The sequence below is a fragment of the Plecotus auritus genome (genome assembly GCF_963455305.1).
Source record: "Plecotus auritus genome assembly, chromosome: 8".
NCBI classification, from domain to species: Eukaryota; Metazoa; Chordata; class Mammalia; order Chiroptera; family Vespertilionidae; genus Plecotus; species Plecotus auritus.
This window is the reverse complement of record NC_137782.1, coordinates 58,508,507-58,524,450: the sequence shown is the minus strand read 5'-3', so window position 1 is coordinate 58,524,450 and position 15,944 is coordinate 58,508,507. Positions and strand designations below refer to the sequence as shown.

Below are 15,944 nucleotides of genomic sequence, written 5' to 3'. Positions count from 1 at the left end.
AGTTTGCAATGTCTTCACCGTTCATGGTCTTTTTAAAAAGATGTATTGATCATATTTTTTACTCTAAGGTAATCCAGGACTACATTCTCAGAAATTATGTGAGGGGAGTAAACTCAAGCAACACCTGAGTATACATTATTCTCCTGGGAGAAAACATTTTGGAGGAGAGTGGTTATGGATGTCTTCCAGAAACCAGAAGCTTAGGATATGCAAATAATTTATTGGGGGCCAACAGCTGATAAGGACAGTTTTATTTTTATTTTAAAAAATATTTTTATTGATTTCAGAGACAGGGAAGGAGATAGAAACATCAATGATGAGAGAAAATAATTGATCAGCTGCCTCCTGCATGCCCCACACTGGGGCTCGAGCCTGCAACCTGGGCATGTGCCCATGACCAGAATCGAACCCGGGACCCTTCAGTCCACAGGCTGATGCTCTATCCACTGAGCCAAACCAGCTAGGACAAGGACAATTTTATAAAGACCTCCTTTTTTAAAAGCCTAAGGTCTTGGTTTCTGCACTGACTGGGTTTTTGATAACTTGCTGCTCCCTATGAAAGTTTCCCTTCCAGAAAGCTCCTATGCAACTCAGATAATGGCTTTTCTTGTCTGCCCTTTTGCCTTCTCTCCAGAACTTCTTGTTTGTAGGGGCCAACATTGACTAGATTGAAGACTGAGGAGCACCTGTGGCTGGAGGAGTGGACACACCACAGCTGGACTCGCCCTGCCTGCCCTGTGGAGTCCCAGTGGCTGTGACCATTCCGTTTCCTCTCCCATGAGTGTCCCTGTCCCCATGGGCACCAATCACCAGAGAGCCTATGGCACCTGAGGACTGCCTTCCCCAGCTCCCTCCTCCTCCTCCCCATGCCTAAATGTTCTTTACAGCTGTCCTCAGCTTTACTCTGGGGAGCTAAGCCCCATCTCCTTACCTGTCTGGTGCTAAAATAAACCTTGGTGAAGAAAAAGAAGCATGAGCTGTGTCCAGTCACCACGCAGCCCAAAGCATCCTACCCAAGGTTAACATGTGGAACACCTTAGTTGTACCTGTCATATGATGTCATGGTTAAGGGAGCAAGTGTCAGACACAGTGAGCTCAAAGCCTTGCTTTTGCTACTCCCGTGGTGTGTATTTATTGAGATGGGACAAACAAAAGGTGAGGGAATTTACAAGACCTACATTATAAGAAGTATTGAAAGGAGTTCTACCTGAAACAAAAAGACCATCCTATCTAATAAAAGAGTAATATGCAAAGTGACTGTCACTCCAACACACAGGATGGCCGCCCCCATGTGGTCAAAGATGGCTGCCAGAAGATGGCCTACAGGGGAGGGCAGTTGTGGGCGATCAGGCCAGCAGGGGAGAGCAGTTGGGGGTGCCCAGGCCTGCAAGGGAGGGCATTGGGGGTGATCAGGCCAGCAGAGGAGGGCAGTTAGGGGTGACTGGGCTGGCAGGGGAGGGCAGTTGGGGGGAAACCAGGCCTGTAGGGGAGGGCAGTTGGGGGGGGACCAGGCCTGCAGGGGAGAGCAGTTAGGGGTGACCGGGCTGGCCGGGGAGGGCAGTTGGGGGCGACCAGGCCAGCAAGGGAGGGCATTGGGGGTGATCAGGCCAGCAGGGGAGGGCAGTTAGGGGTGACTGGGCTGGCAGGGGAGGGCAGTTGGGGGAAAACCAGGCCTGCAGGGGAGGGCAGTTGGGGGGGGGGGGACCAGGCCTGCAGGGGAGGGCAGTTGGGGGCGACCAGGCCAGCAGGGGAGGGCAGTTAGGGGTGACCAGGCCTGCAGGGGAGGACGGTTAGGGGTGACCATGCCAGTGAGGGAGGGAAGTTAGGGGCAATTGGGCCGGCAGGGGAGCAGTTAGGTGTCGATCAGGCTGTCAGGGAGTGGTTAGGGCAAGGGTCCTCAAACTTTTTAAACAGGGGGCCAGTTCACTGTCCCTCAGACTGTTGGAGGGCCGGACTATAGTTTAAAAAAAAAACTATGAACGAATTCCTATGCGCACTGCAGGCCCGGGATGAGTCGGCTGCTAAGCAGGACAGGCAGCGGCACCCGGCGGGCCGCATGTGGCCCGCGGGCCGTAGTTTGAGGACCCCTGGGTTAGGGGGTGATCAGGCTGGCAGGCAGAAGTGGATAGGGGCAATCAGGGAGGCAGGCAGGCGAGCAGTTGGGATCCAGCAGTCCTGGATTGTGAGAGGGATGCCCGAGATTGGAGAGGGTGCAGGCTGGGCTGAGGGACACACCCCCCCATGCACGAATTTTGTGCACCGGGCCTCTAGTGTATATAAAAGTGAGCAACATGACAAACATACTTATCAGTGATTCCCTTGAAGGCACAAACTGTCTTTATTCACCATCACACCATTTCTAACATGGTCTCTGGCTCATTAATTGCTTTTTTAAAATGAACTTTCAATCTGTCAATCTCTCCATACTCCTGGCTCTCGAGTCTGCTCTGGAACCTCCCACCAGCTGCTGCACCAGGCCTCTAGTACCCTGCAATTCCCAGGCGGTGACTGTACCTCCTCAACATTCCGCCTGGTTCCTGGGTCCCCTTTGGTTGTAATGCTCTCCTGCTTCGTAGGAATATGACCTGGTATCTGACGGGACATGCCTGTCATAGCAGCAGACATTACCAACCAGTCGCAACTTTTAAGTGGACCCAGATTCCTTCTCTTGGCATCTTTTCAGGCAGCTACAACCAGTGACTAAAATGGGTCAAAGGATAGTCCTTGGGTAGGTCTTTTTGGTTATCCTCACCTGAGGATAATTTTTCCATTATTTTTAGAGTGGAGGGGGTAGGTAGAGTAGAAACACCAATGTGAGACACAATGATTGGTTGCCTCCCACACGTGACTGGAACAGGGCCAGGGATAGAACCTGCAATCCAGGTATATGCCCTTGACTGGGAATCAGACCCTTAACCCTTTGGTGCGTGGGCCTATACTCTAACCCAGCCATGGGCAAACTACAGCCTGCGGGCTGGATCCGGCTATTCTATCCGGTTCTCTTGCTCTCCCCTCCGCTCCTTTACTTTGAATTTATATTAGTTCACACAAACACTCCATCCATGTTTTTGTTCCGGCCCTCCGGTCCAGTTTAAGAACCCATTGTGGCCCTTGAGTCAAAAAGTTTGCCCACCCCTGCTCTAACCACTGAGTAACACAGGCCCAGCCAGGGCCTTGGGTAGGTGTTAAAGAGAAGGGGAAGGCAGAAAAAGCAGGTTGGGGACAGAGTGGAACATGTCAGCCATGAAGAATGCCTGCCCCTGCAGTAGAGGCCATCAAGGTGCCAAACTCAGGCAGGCTAGACAGCCTGAATTCTGCCTCAGCCCAGCCAATGTGGTTTCCATTTCAAATGCAGAAAGTGGACAATTAACTCAAGCCTTTCATCATGGCCTTTGGGACATCCTCATGTACAGAACCCTCCATCTGTAAAAGGGATTAAAAAATTCATGCATGCACATCCTTACATTGTGGCAGTTTTTGATTTTAAACCAAAAATCTCCAAAAAGCCCAACCCCAAGGACACCAGGGTCCAACAGCAGCTGCTCCACCTTCACACAGTGACCTGTCCTCTCAAGTTGACACCATGTATTTTACACCCCAGATAAGTCGACTAACTCGTCCCAGTTTGCCTGAGACCTACCTGGTTTTAACAATTCAAGTCCCTCTAAATCCCAGGCAAACTTGGACAGTTGGTCACACAGCAGGCCATTTTTTATGAGCCAAGCCCCAGAACTCCTAGACACCCCACTTTCTCTGACATCAGCTTCTGTCTCTCTAGTCTACTCTGTCACCAGCCACCCTTCCAAAGCCTTGGCCTGACTGCTCCTCAACACCTCAACTGTCATGGGTCCTAAATCTGAACCAACTACCATCCTTTGTTCACCTCCTAGTCCTAATTGAACACTTTAAACAACCCCCGTGCCAAGCCTCAGGAGAGTGAGAACACTCCAGGACTGAAAACGAGATCTAGGCCCTAACCGGTTTGGCTCAGTGGATAGAGTGTCAGCCTGCAGACTGAAAGGTTCCAGGTTCGATTCCGGTCAAGGGCATGTACCTTGGTTGCGGGCACATCCCCAGTAGGAGTGCAGGAGGCAGCTGATTGATGTTTCTCTCCCATCAATATTTCTAACTCTCTATCCCTCTCCCTTCCTCTCTGTAAAAAAATCAATAAAATATATATTAAAAAAAAAGAAAAGAAAAAGAAAATGAGATCTGGCCCGTGACCCACTTTCCCCAGGCCCAGTCTTGCTGGCACATGGCTTGATGCTGATTTAAAAGGCAGACAAAGCACATTGGTAAGGTTTATTAAATGGGTGGTGGAGGAAAGTGATGAGCAGCTACAAATTCAAGAGAAAAATTCTTGGTTACTAAAGTCATTCGGGCATGGGCGAGGGACACGGGCTGGCCCTCTAAGGGTGCTGCTGTCAAAACGCAGAGCTGGTTGAAGTGGACCCCAAGCTTCCCTCTGTGCAGAGTGAAGTTGCCCGTGATGTTCTGAGCTGGCAGGGGGGAGAGCTGTGGTGAGGCTTCATGTGGGGACCTCCCTCTCAATTCTCTGCCCCTCTGGTCTCCACAAACACCACCAACAGAATCTAAAAGAAAGGAAAGGTGAGTCCAGTGGTTTGGAGCTCGCATCTGCATAAAGACACAACAGCTTACCCTCTAGCTTTTGGTTCCCAGCCCTTGGCATTAACTCACTTTGGTGAGAAATACCAGGAAACACAGCTCCCAAATCATCCTGAGGGTCACCGATTCATGGCCTTGGGACTTTCTTCAACAGTCTCTGATCTAAGGTTGGCCTAGGACAGGAAGCATACAAGCATTTAGTCTCCAGTGCCCTCTTCTCCCCAAGCGACATCACCAAGAGGGTCCCGATCAACCAGGCCCAAGCTCCCAGTTAATGCACACCAAACGAGGTATCACCCGAATGGAAAGGGCAATAAAGGAAACCATCTTAAAAGCCCACTTTTTATAGGAAATGATTTTCTCTCAACTGGTTCATGATCAGGACAACTGACCCAGATAAGAGTAACCCTCAAGAGGACAGCTCAGCCCTCACTGTCAGGGGCTCTGACACATCGTATTGTCATTATTTATCTGCCTAGCCCAGTGGTCGGCAAACCACGGCTCGCGAGCCACATGCGGCTCTTTGGCCCTTTGAGTGTGGCTCTTTCACAAAATACCATGTGCAGGCGCGCACGTACAATGCGATTGAAACTTCGTGGCCAACGCACAGAAGTTGGTTTTCCGCCTGGGCAAGTCTATTTTGAAGAAGTGGGGGTGTCGGTCGGTCGGGCAACGGGAGACGCGGCGCAGGTGGGCCACGGGATACGCAGCGTGGGGGAGGCGCATGTGATTCATGCACGAGTTGAGTGAGCGAGCCAGTCAGTCAGCAGTCTCATTGTGTAGTGGTTAGTGCTAGTCGTGTCCGCAAAACGCGTGCGGGTGACAAAAGTACCTACTTGAAGCATAAAGTTACCTGTATTTTTCCACCCAGCTGCAAATCCCTACAGGTATTTTTGTCATCAATTTAAGAATTGTAATTATTTTTTGTTGGTGGCTTTATTATTATAAAATGAAACTTTTTTTTAGGTATCCTGTTTGACATGGCTACAAAGAAGAAGCAAAGAAAAACGGAAGACGAAAACAGTGAATTTAAAGTTGAATGGACCGAGACTTTAGCATTTATTCAAAACTTAAATGGCCTTCCGACCTGTCTTAATTGTCAGGAAAAATTGGCGCATAACAAGAAATCAAATTTGGAGAGACACTTTACAACTAAACACGTGTCATTTAGTACTAAATATCCTGTCAGTGATGCAAGGAAGAAAGCAGTTGAGGAACTTCAGAAGAGTCAAGAAAAATCAAGTTCTGTATTTAATTACTGGATGCAATCTTCCAACAATGTTAATATTGCAAGTTTTGTGGTTAGTCAAGAGATTGCTAAGAGAGGAAAACCATATACAGACGGTGAATACATAAAAAGTTGTTTTATAAATGCATCCAAGAGCTATTTCAGGATTTTAAGAACAAAGCAAATATTCTAAAAAAAATTAAAGAGTTACCATTGTCTGCTAAAACAGTGAAAGATCGAACAGTCAAAATGTCTTCGAATATAACCGACCAGCAAGTCAAAGTTCTTAAATTGGTTTCAGCTTTATCAATAGCAGTTGACGAGTCAGCTCAAGTTTCACTTTTTGTACGATTTATTTCATCTACAGGTCCTAAAGAAGAACTTTTAGGATTATTGCCACTCAAAGGTCAAACACATGGAGAGGATATAGCAAGTGCTATAATTGAGTGCATTGAAAAACATCATATTCCACTTGACAAAACTGTCTCAATTTCAACAGACAGGGCAAAAAGTATGACCGGCCAAAGAAATGGGTTTGTTGCTATTTTGAAAGAAAAAATTAATCACGAGATACTTACTATTGCATCATTCATCAAGAAGCACTTTGTGCGCAGACATTTCCAGAAGAAATTTGCAAAGTTATGGAATTGGTGATTAACATTATCAACTCCATTATAGCTAAAGCTCTTAATCATTGCCAATTTAAAGAATTTTTAGTTGAAATGGAGAGTACACAGATCTTCTGCTGCATAACAAGGTACGTTGGTTATCAAGAGGAAACATTTTGCTTCCTTAAGAGAAATTAAAGCATTTCTCCTTGAGAAGGGTGTTCACTATCCAGAACTAACGAACGATCGGTGGATCCAAAAATTTTATTTCATGATAGACGTTATGTCTCATCTAAATCAGCTTAATCATAAACTACAGGGGAAAGGAAACACAATTTTTTCAATGTTAGAAGAAGTTATTTCATTCGAAAACAAATAATCTCTTTTTGCTCAAGATTTTGAAAGAGAAACTTTGATTCACTTTCCAAGCCTGTTGAAACATCGCCAAGAAAATAATTCTGATATTGACATTTGCTATTTCAAAACAACACTTTTAAATATGAGGGAAGCTTTTCTCAACAGGTTTCAGGAATTCAGAAACAGCAAAGCGACGTTAGCATTTGTTAAAAAACCTCTTAATGCTACTGTAACAAAATTAAATTTTTCTCCCTTTAATATTGACATTGGCAACTTTGAAATGCAATTGCTGGATTTAAAAAACAAAGAATTGTGGAGCTTGAAATTTGAACATCTTTGTGCTGATATAGAAATATTAAAGAAAAACAAATGTGAACTTAGTTCACAGCACAAGTGGTCTGCTTTGAAAGACCTGGAGAAGGAAGTTATGTTGATTTTTAACACCTGGAATAGTATTCCTGACTCATATAATCAACTGAAAAAACTAGCGTTTGCTGATCTTTCCTTATTCAGGTCTATATATTTATGCGAAAAATCATTTTCAAGCATGAACCTTATCAAGAGTAAATTGAGAAGTCGTCTTATTGATGAGAACCTGGAATCGTGCCTAAAATTAAAAACAACATACAAACTTGACTTACCCAAACTTTCCAAGGAGATGCAAGGCCATTGTTCACATTAGTGTTTGTCAGCCATTGTCATGATTTAATTTTATGGATATTGTAAGGTAAATTGTAAGGAATTTAATTTTATCAATAAATAATATCGTTATTAAGTATGATATCAAGTTTTATTCAACGTACCTATAGTTTAACTAAGACTTAAAACTTTAAGTAAAGTTTATTAAGTTAATTTTAGGGAAACGTTGTGGAGTGAAGGATGTAGTGTTGAGGATTGAGAAAGGTATGTTGAGATGGTTTGGACATATAGAGAGGATGAACGAAAGGAGATAGACGAAACAAGTATACAAGACGAGTATGGATGGGAGAGTTGGAAGGGGTCGACCTCAGCGAACGTACCTCAATCAGATTGAGGACGTTTTTAGCAGAGGCCAGCTTAGGAGTACCCTAATTAAGTTAATAAGAGTGTACCTACCTATATAATTTAAGTTTAAAAAACTTGGCTCTCAAAAGAAATTTCAATCGTTGTACTGTTGATATTTGGCTCTGTTGACTAATGAGTTTGCCGACCACTGGCCTAGCCTGTCACAGGCCCAACAGTAGTCATCCTATTCTGCAAAGACCCACTTTATACGACCCAGCCAAAAAAGGCAAATAAAAGATAAACCTCCAGCAAGACTTGTTAGGTGCCCAGATCTTTGAAGATCAAGACTGCCAGGCCCTGCCCTGGCCAGTGTGGCTCAATTGTGAGCATCGTCCCATGCACTGTCACCAGTCCAGTGTGTGTGGCAACCGATGGAGGTTTCTCTCTCAAATAAATATAAACCAATAAAAACATTAAAAGAAAAGACTGCCAGACCCACTGAAAGCTAAATGAGAAAATAGCATCAAAACCTGAACACATTATACATAAGCGAGCCCCAACTCAATCGACAGGTTGCTACACCCACAGGTATGAATTACCAGGTGGGGGTGATGGTGGTGATAAACTGTCTTTTCAAAATGGTCACCACTGTCCCCTAAATCCTCCAACATGACTGAGCAGCCCCAGGCCTGGTAACCAGGCTGTGCGACAAGACAAGCCTCTGATGCAAAAGGGGCAGAGGGCAGGTTTGGAAATCTCACGTTTATCAGATGGCTGCCTGTACCAGGTGGCTCACATGTATTATTCTCACTACCTTCACAGCATCATGAAACATAGGGCAAAATGCATGGCAAACTGCATCCCATCCTCAAAGACTAGACATGAATGTCAACGGAAGAGCACCTGGGAACTAGACAGGAGTCCTCAGACCAAAAGTGGGGACCAATGAGAAGAATACCTTGACCTCACCTCCAACTCACCTCAGCTAGAACATGCCTTTCAGGGGCACCATGCTGCATCTTCTGAGTCTACAGAGTGAAGTCAGCGCCACAGGTTTCTGCCTCCTACAGAACACACCTGCACGGACAAAAGGCAGAAGAATGGCTGATTCCATGTCTGGGTGTCCAGTCAGCAACACACCATTTGAACATGAACCGGAATGCAAGCCACGGTTCGAGTCTACAAATACAGATTCCAAAGATCCACAGGCCTGAAAATGTCTTCTCTAGTAAAACCCAGGATCACCCTTTTCAAGAGAAACCACAAAAGCACAGGTTAAATGTCAGCGAAAGGAGAATAACAGTCAATGTGCTCGACTCTCCTCTGTGACCAACAAGAAAACCCCTCAATTTTCTGGTATACTGTGACAATACAAACTGATTCAGAATTGATAGAACCCCTCTTTGCCACTACACTTGGCCCCCAACTTAACTTTTTTCTTCCATTAATTTGATATTACCGATGGCTCCTGGAGAAGCAATATAGTTGTGCTCAAGAGTCAAGGAGCAAAAACACACAAACACCACTGGCTGTCTTGAATAATATATTATTATGGACTAGAGGCCTGGTGCACAAAATTCGTGCATGGGAGGGAGGGGGTTGTCCCTCAGCCCAGCCTGCACCCTCTCCAATCTGGAACCCCTTGAGGGTTGTTCAACCGCCTGTTTAAGCCCACTCCCACTAGGATTGGGCCTAAACAAGCGGTTGGACATCCGTCTCACAATCCAGGACTGCTGGCTCCAAACTGCTCACCTGCCTCTGCCTGACTGCCATAACTGCTTCTGCCTGCCAGCCTGATCACCTCCTAATCACCCCCCTGCCAGCCTGATTGACGCCTAACTGCTCCCCGGCCAGCCCAATTGCCCCTAACTGCCCCCCCTGCTGGCCTGGTCACCCCTAATTGCCCTCCCCTGCAAGCCTGGCCCCCCTCAATTGTCCTCCCCTGCGGGCCTGGTCCCCCCCAACTGCCCTCCCCTGAGGGCCTGGCTCCCGGCCCCAACTGTCCTCCCCTGCTGGTCTGGTCTCCCCCAACTGCCTTCCCCTGCAGGCCTGGTTCCCCCCCCCCCCCCCCCAATTGCCCTCCTCTGTTGGCCCAGTCACCCCTAACTGCCCTCCCTGCTGGCCTGATTGCCCACAACTGCCCTTCCCTGCAGGCCTGGTTCCCCCCCCCCCCCAACTGCCTACCCTGATGTCCTGGTCCCCCCCAATTGCCCTCCGCTGCAGGCCTGGTCTCCCCCAACTGCCCTCCTCTATTGGCCCAGTCACCCCAACTGCCCTCCTCTGCAGGCCTGGTCCCCCCAACTGCCCTCCTCTGCCGGCCTGGTCCCCAACTGCCCTCCTCTGCCAGCCTGGCCCCCCCCAACTGCCCTCCTCTGCCAGCCTGGTCACCCCCAACTGCCCTCCCCTGTAGGCCATCTTGTGTCTTGGAGTGACAGTCAATTTGCATATTACTCTTTTATTAGATAGGATTATCATACACTCCTATAAATTTATAAAGGAGAACCCATGAATTATGTATGCCCTTCAGCACTATCTGAATTTACTCCACTGTGAGGTACAAATGTAAACACATGGACTGGTTTCTGAGAAGTGGATCCTTAACTTGAAAGACAGAGTGAAGCCCACAAGTCAGGGGGTCTCCCAGTCACTATATCACATGGGGCCAGTGAAGCTCTGAAGAGAATGGCAGGAGGAAACAGCTAGTGTGTGCAAGTTCCAGGGTTCGGGACAGCTGGGCCCTTCAAACATGGAAAACTCCTTTCAGCAATCCTCTTCCGCACTATCCATGACCAGGGCACAGCGCCCACGATCACTTTCAAATGCAGGAGCAGAAAAGGACGGTAAGGGCGGGAGGCTGGTGCCAGGGGCATGGCTGAGACAGGCGAGCAGCCCAGCTGAGCAGAACCCCAACAGCTTCTGCTGCATCCTGCAAAGACCCTCTGAAATCTCTGCCAGAGTCTGGACACTACCAGCATAAAAAATTAGAAATGCTTGTGGGTTGGGAAAGATCAGGATCATGTGGTCATGACACCACCATGTAAAAAAGTTAAAAACCTTCTCTGCTACCCCAGCTTTGATTTTTCAGATGAAGAAGTAGAGAGGAAACTAGGTCACAGCTGGATAGGTTCAGAGGTGGGACCAGAGTCTCTGGTGTCTAAACCTACATGCTTTCCGTCACAGCAGCCTGCTGACACTCTAGCACTTGGAAGGGTGATGCCCCAGGGAGCCTCTTACCCAAGCAGGTTCTTAGAGGCCCCTCTCCTGTAGGCATGTGAGGGACTGCCCAGATCAGAAACACAACTGTGAACTCACGGATGCTCCCTTTACCTCCCTTCCCCTCACATTTTCACCCAAGTCACAGGGAATATGCATGTGACTTTACAGATGTAAAGTAACAAAATTCCAGAAAGTGGTCTAAAAAACTTACCTTAGGACCCCATGGTCTAGCGCTCGGCTGATAAGGAGACTGACATGAAGATGAATGCCATCTCCCATGGCACCTCTGCACCCGCAGACCCATCTGTAAGAGACAAGCCATGAATGGGCACTCGTAGCAGGCCCCGGGGGCACAGAGAACACGGCACAGTAGCTGGCAGATTAGAGCACCCACAAATGTGGGCTGTTACTATGAGAACCTGAACGGCCACACTGCCGTCCCAGAAACAAGAACAACTTAACTCTAGGAAGGGGTCTGCAGATCGTCTGTGATCAGGAGTAACATCCGTGTTATCCTATGTGCCAACTGTGATGAATTTGTTGCTAACAAGTCTATGTTGAAAGGATGCTGAGCCCAAGTTTTAGGGAGGGTGCCATGGCTGACAGGCAGTGACTAGCAGGAACTGGAAGGGTACCGGGTAGGGGAAGGCCCCATGTCTACCATCTAGTTTAAGAGCTGCTTACATACATATCCTCAACTGTATTGTGCTTGGCCCAGCTCTATTACTACTCAAGTCCCTGCCCTGTAATCTAAGGGAAGAGGGAAAACCACCCCTGATGGGTCAGGGGCCATGGGCCCTGTCCATGGCAAGACGAAAGGTAGACCACAAGAAGTCTATCTTTCAATAGAGAAACAACACTTTTCCAGTGGGTGGGCGGGAATATCTCAGTCCAGGGCATTGTTCAACAGTACGCCCACAATGGCATGAGCCTCGTTTTGTTATTTTGCTTTGTTTCTGTCCAGGTGCTATATGTCAGCCCCTGAGCACAATGCAAAACAAGACTGAGGCACTGTCCTCAAGATCGCAGCATGGGGACATGATAAACAAGCCAACACTTTCCAGGTGTGATTGGCACTAGAGGTGGGACTGAGGGTGTGGGAAGGGGTGCATGTGATGCAGAGGCACAGAAAGGTTCCAGGAGGGGAGCCCTAGGAGGAGAGTGATTGTCCCTCAACCATAAACTCGCTGCGGCAGGGCAAAAAGGACTCTCAAAGAGCCGCAAAGCACCAGGTACCAGGAAGTAACACAAACTGGTGGGAAGACATGTCCGAAAGCGCCAGGGTTTGGAAGGGACATGGGTGGACCCTCCAAACACGGGGAAAAGCTTTCGCAGTTCCTCTCCCTGCACTATCAATGACCAGGGCACAGGCAGCCCACGATCACTTTCGAATGCAGGGGCAGAAAAGGGCAGTGAGTGAGGCCAGAAAGGAGGACACTGCCAGCAGCCTGAGAAATGGCTGAAGTGAGAACGGACCAGCACACAGGTCAATGACCAGATTACAACTGAAGATTACAGAAGCCACATCTCATTTTCAGAGATTACTTACCAAGTCCCTGCCAAGAGCTGAGAGTTAAAGAGAAGACTAACAGTAGGTATATTGAGAATCCTTGAGTTCCAAAAGACTGGGTGTGAGTGGCACCAACACTGAACATTTGACAGCATTCCCACTCAGGCTCACAGAGAGCACCGCTGGTCATGACATAAACCCAGGCTTGGCTCTAAAACGCAGCCCTCTGTTCATTCCAACACTGTTTCCTCTCAACATCACCAGAGCCTTCACCAGCGGCTCTCAGAAGAGGGCTGGGACCTGTGCCTGCTGGCCCCAGGGGTCAAACCTGGGAACACTGGGAAGCAGCCTTCACCTGCGTTCTCACCCCTCACACCTCTCACCTACACACCTGGCCTATTAGCCTGCATAGAACTTGAGCTCTAGAGAACCAGACAGAACATCACTTACCTGGAATCTCATAATCCAGGATCTCCCTGAGGACATTTCTCATTCATGGGACAGCAGTCACATGACACTCCTGCAGGGGACAAGAAGCCAGCATGTGATAGGCCACTTGGCACTGCTTATATGTCCAGAAAACCATTATGCTCAACAGAAAGCCACTTGGGGAACCCAAGTGTTAGGATATGAATGCAATGACAGCCTGTCTCCCTTGAACGTCCGTCTACTTCATGCTCCGTCACTGCCACTCACCTAAGGCTGTCCCCTCTGGAAGGGGCAAGAGTGGGTCCTTTGAATATGAGGAAAACCTTACAACTTTTCCTTTGCCTGCATTACAGGACATGGGCACTCTTACTCGCTTCAAACTCAGGCAGAGAAGAGGACACAGAGCTGGTGAAACTGCAGACCAGAGCCAGAAGACCACAGCTATGGCTCCACAAGCAACCCATGCATCGCCTGAGGCAGCACCCCCTCTCATTCTCCTCTGTTAAGGCCTCACAGACACCAGCTCTGAGCCAACACTCAATAAACCAGACACCAGGGGCCTGGAGGCCTCTAAAAGGTGGTGGGAGGGTGGTGGTGTGTGAAAGCTCCAGGGTTTGCAAGGGATGGGGTGGACCCTCCAAACACGGGGAAATGCTTCCAGCAACTGCTCTCCCTGCTCTATCAATGACCAGGGCACCGGCAGCCCACAATCACTTTCGAATGCAGGGGCAGAAAAGGCAGAATGTGAGCCAGAAAGAGGAGCCCATGTAAACAGCCAAGCCCAGGATCCTGAGCACTATCATCACTCCATATAGAGTCCATCTCCCCCCATCATAAGGGTCCATAGGACCAGGCTTGGCTCAGTGACTGAACATCGGTCACGCAAATCCGGGTCAAGCACATGCCCACGGTTCAGGCTCCATGCCCAGGTTGCAGGCTCCATCCCCAGTGGGGAGTGTGCAGGAGGCAGCCAATTATCATTGATGTGTCTCTCTCTCTCTCTCTCTCTCTCTCTCTCTCTCTCTCTCTCTCTCTCTCTCTCTCTCTCTCCTTTCCTCTCTGAAATCAGTAAGATTTAAAATAAAATAAAAAGAAGAAACTTAACCAAAGTTTCACAGGTAAGGAGGGGCTGAGTCAGGATCTGAACCTTTCTGGCCCCCAAACCCAGCCCCATCTACACCATCAGGCCCCTTTGGCACAAGTGCTTTGCAAGACAGTTCCCGGAGCCCAGGTGAACTCCAGGACCACCCCCTCGGCGGTGGGGCCGGCGGTGGGGCCGGAAGGCAGCAAGCCCGAGTTCCAGGGGCCAAGGGCCAGCAGCACTTACCCGGGGCCTCACCCTCTGGCCACAGTGCGGGCGCATCAGGCAGTGTCATCAGGGCCCTGGAGAGAAGGGGCGCTGGCTGGTGCAGAGCCCCAAAGGCCGTACGAAGGAGAGCTGTCATCTGCCTCCAAGAGCCGGAGTCCCGCGGCCTGTGCCGGGAAGAGCAAGGGGAAGCTTTAGTGCAGAGCAGAGGGAGGGGCTCCAGACTCCGGGGCCCTGGGGGCATCCCTGAATTTAACGCTCAGCCAACAGGTCGGTAAATGGAGGTTCAACACTTCCCTTTAGGGTTATTAAAGGGAAAGAATTACGGTCATAAGTACACCGTGTAGGTAACAGACGAGTGGCTCTGGGAGATTAAATGCCGGGGCAGAGAAAATCTGGGGCTTTGTCGCCCCTCAGGCCCGGGGTCACACGCGGCTCCGGCCCTGTTTCTGGCCGTCAGCGTTGAGGACGGGGATCGGACGCCCGGCCGGCTCCGAGGCAGCGTCGGCAGAGGGCGCCGCCGACCTGACGCCCTTTTCTCCAGGGCACGAACCCGGAGAGATCCACACCCCGCGGAAGAAACGGGCAACGAAGTGGGAGCAGGGCCCAGACTCCGAGCTGACCTCCGGCCTCAGTTTCCCGATACTGGAAGGCGCAGACCACGCGCCCATCGCTCTCCGCAGTGGACTCACCTGGGTGCCGCGACCAACGGCTCGGGACAGCGGCGGAGAGAGAGCCGACACTGCGGGACGGCGTGGATGTCTGAGGATATCGGGAGATGGCGTGGGTCGACTGCCGTCAGGAGCCAAGCGACTAGGACCTTCCTCCGGACGCTCGGCGCCGGCCGAAACGAGGCTGCGGCGCGGGCTGCTGCCCGGAGCGGCGCCTCCCCGGGCAGAGCCCGCGAAAGCGGTTCCAGCGCCCCCTGGTGGAGCGGAGTTCAAATTCTGACTCTGGAGGGTTTGGGATAATTTTCCCAAAGCAGTCTGGAATTAGAGAAATAACATTCTATTTGTTCTGAAGGTGTTCCTTGGTCACTGATTTGTCATTAATATGTAGAAATGATCACTCTTCCACGTGAGGAACTTTTATTAGCAGGATCTCGTTGTTCACTGTGTTTAATTTGGGCAATAGGAATTTGTCTGAGTGACCACTGTATTCATAGCTCCTGATTTAGTGGCTGGCACAGTTGAACAAATGAGTGAATTCTGTCCATGTATTTATTTGGCCATCACCAGTCTAAAATATTGTCTGAGATTGGAATGTGAGGGAGCCTAGAGGGGTATGCAGGTGCTTTACTGAATCTCGTCCTAAAATTAAATGGGAAAAGAGTCCTTGAAGCAGAAGGGACTTGATCAGATTTGCATGTGAGGAACCTGATCAGATATGCATAGTGGCAGAGAAGGCAGAGGTCCTGTGCTCCCAACATCACACTAGACACTGGCCTGGGCGGGGACTCATGGCTCCCAAATCTCACAAGCGCTAGCACTGCCTGTATCCCAAGCCAGGTGTACCTCTCAGACCCGGGGCAACCCTGCCACTAACTCAGCCCACATTCTGAAGTGTAAAACAGCGCACCCTTGGCCCACAGTCAGTTTCCTGGCGCTCACTACGTCCACACAATCTAAATGTATGCAACCAAGAGAAAATGGGGGTCTCTGAGCATGCGAACACTCCACA

General features: G+C 49.2%; 1 long non-coding RNA gene across 1 annotated transcript; it reads right to left on the bottom strand.

Moving 5' to 3' along the window:
- Positions 1–4,229: 4,229 nt before the first annotated feature.
- Positions 4,230–15,167, bottom strand: LOC308255962. The gene is made up of 7 exons (XR_013961393.1): positions 14,957–15,167; positions 14,286–14,431; positions 12,980–13,049; positions 11,231–11,323; positions 8,784–8,880; positions 4,699–4,799; positions 4,230–4,592 (listed from the first exon to the last, which is right to left on the bottom strand). It is a non-coding gene; the product is annotated as an uncharacterized lncRNA (long non-coding RNA).
- Between the last annotated feature and the right edge of the window lie 777 nt (positions 15,168–15,944).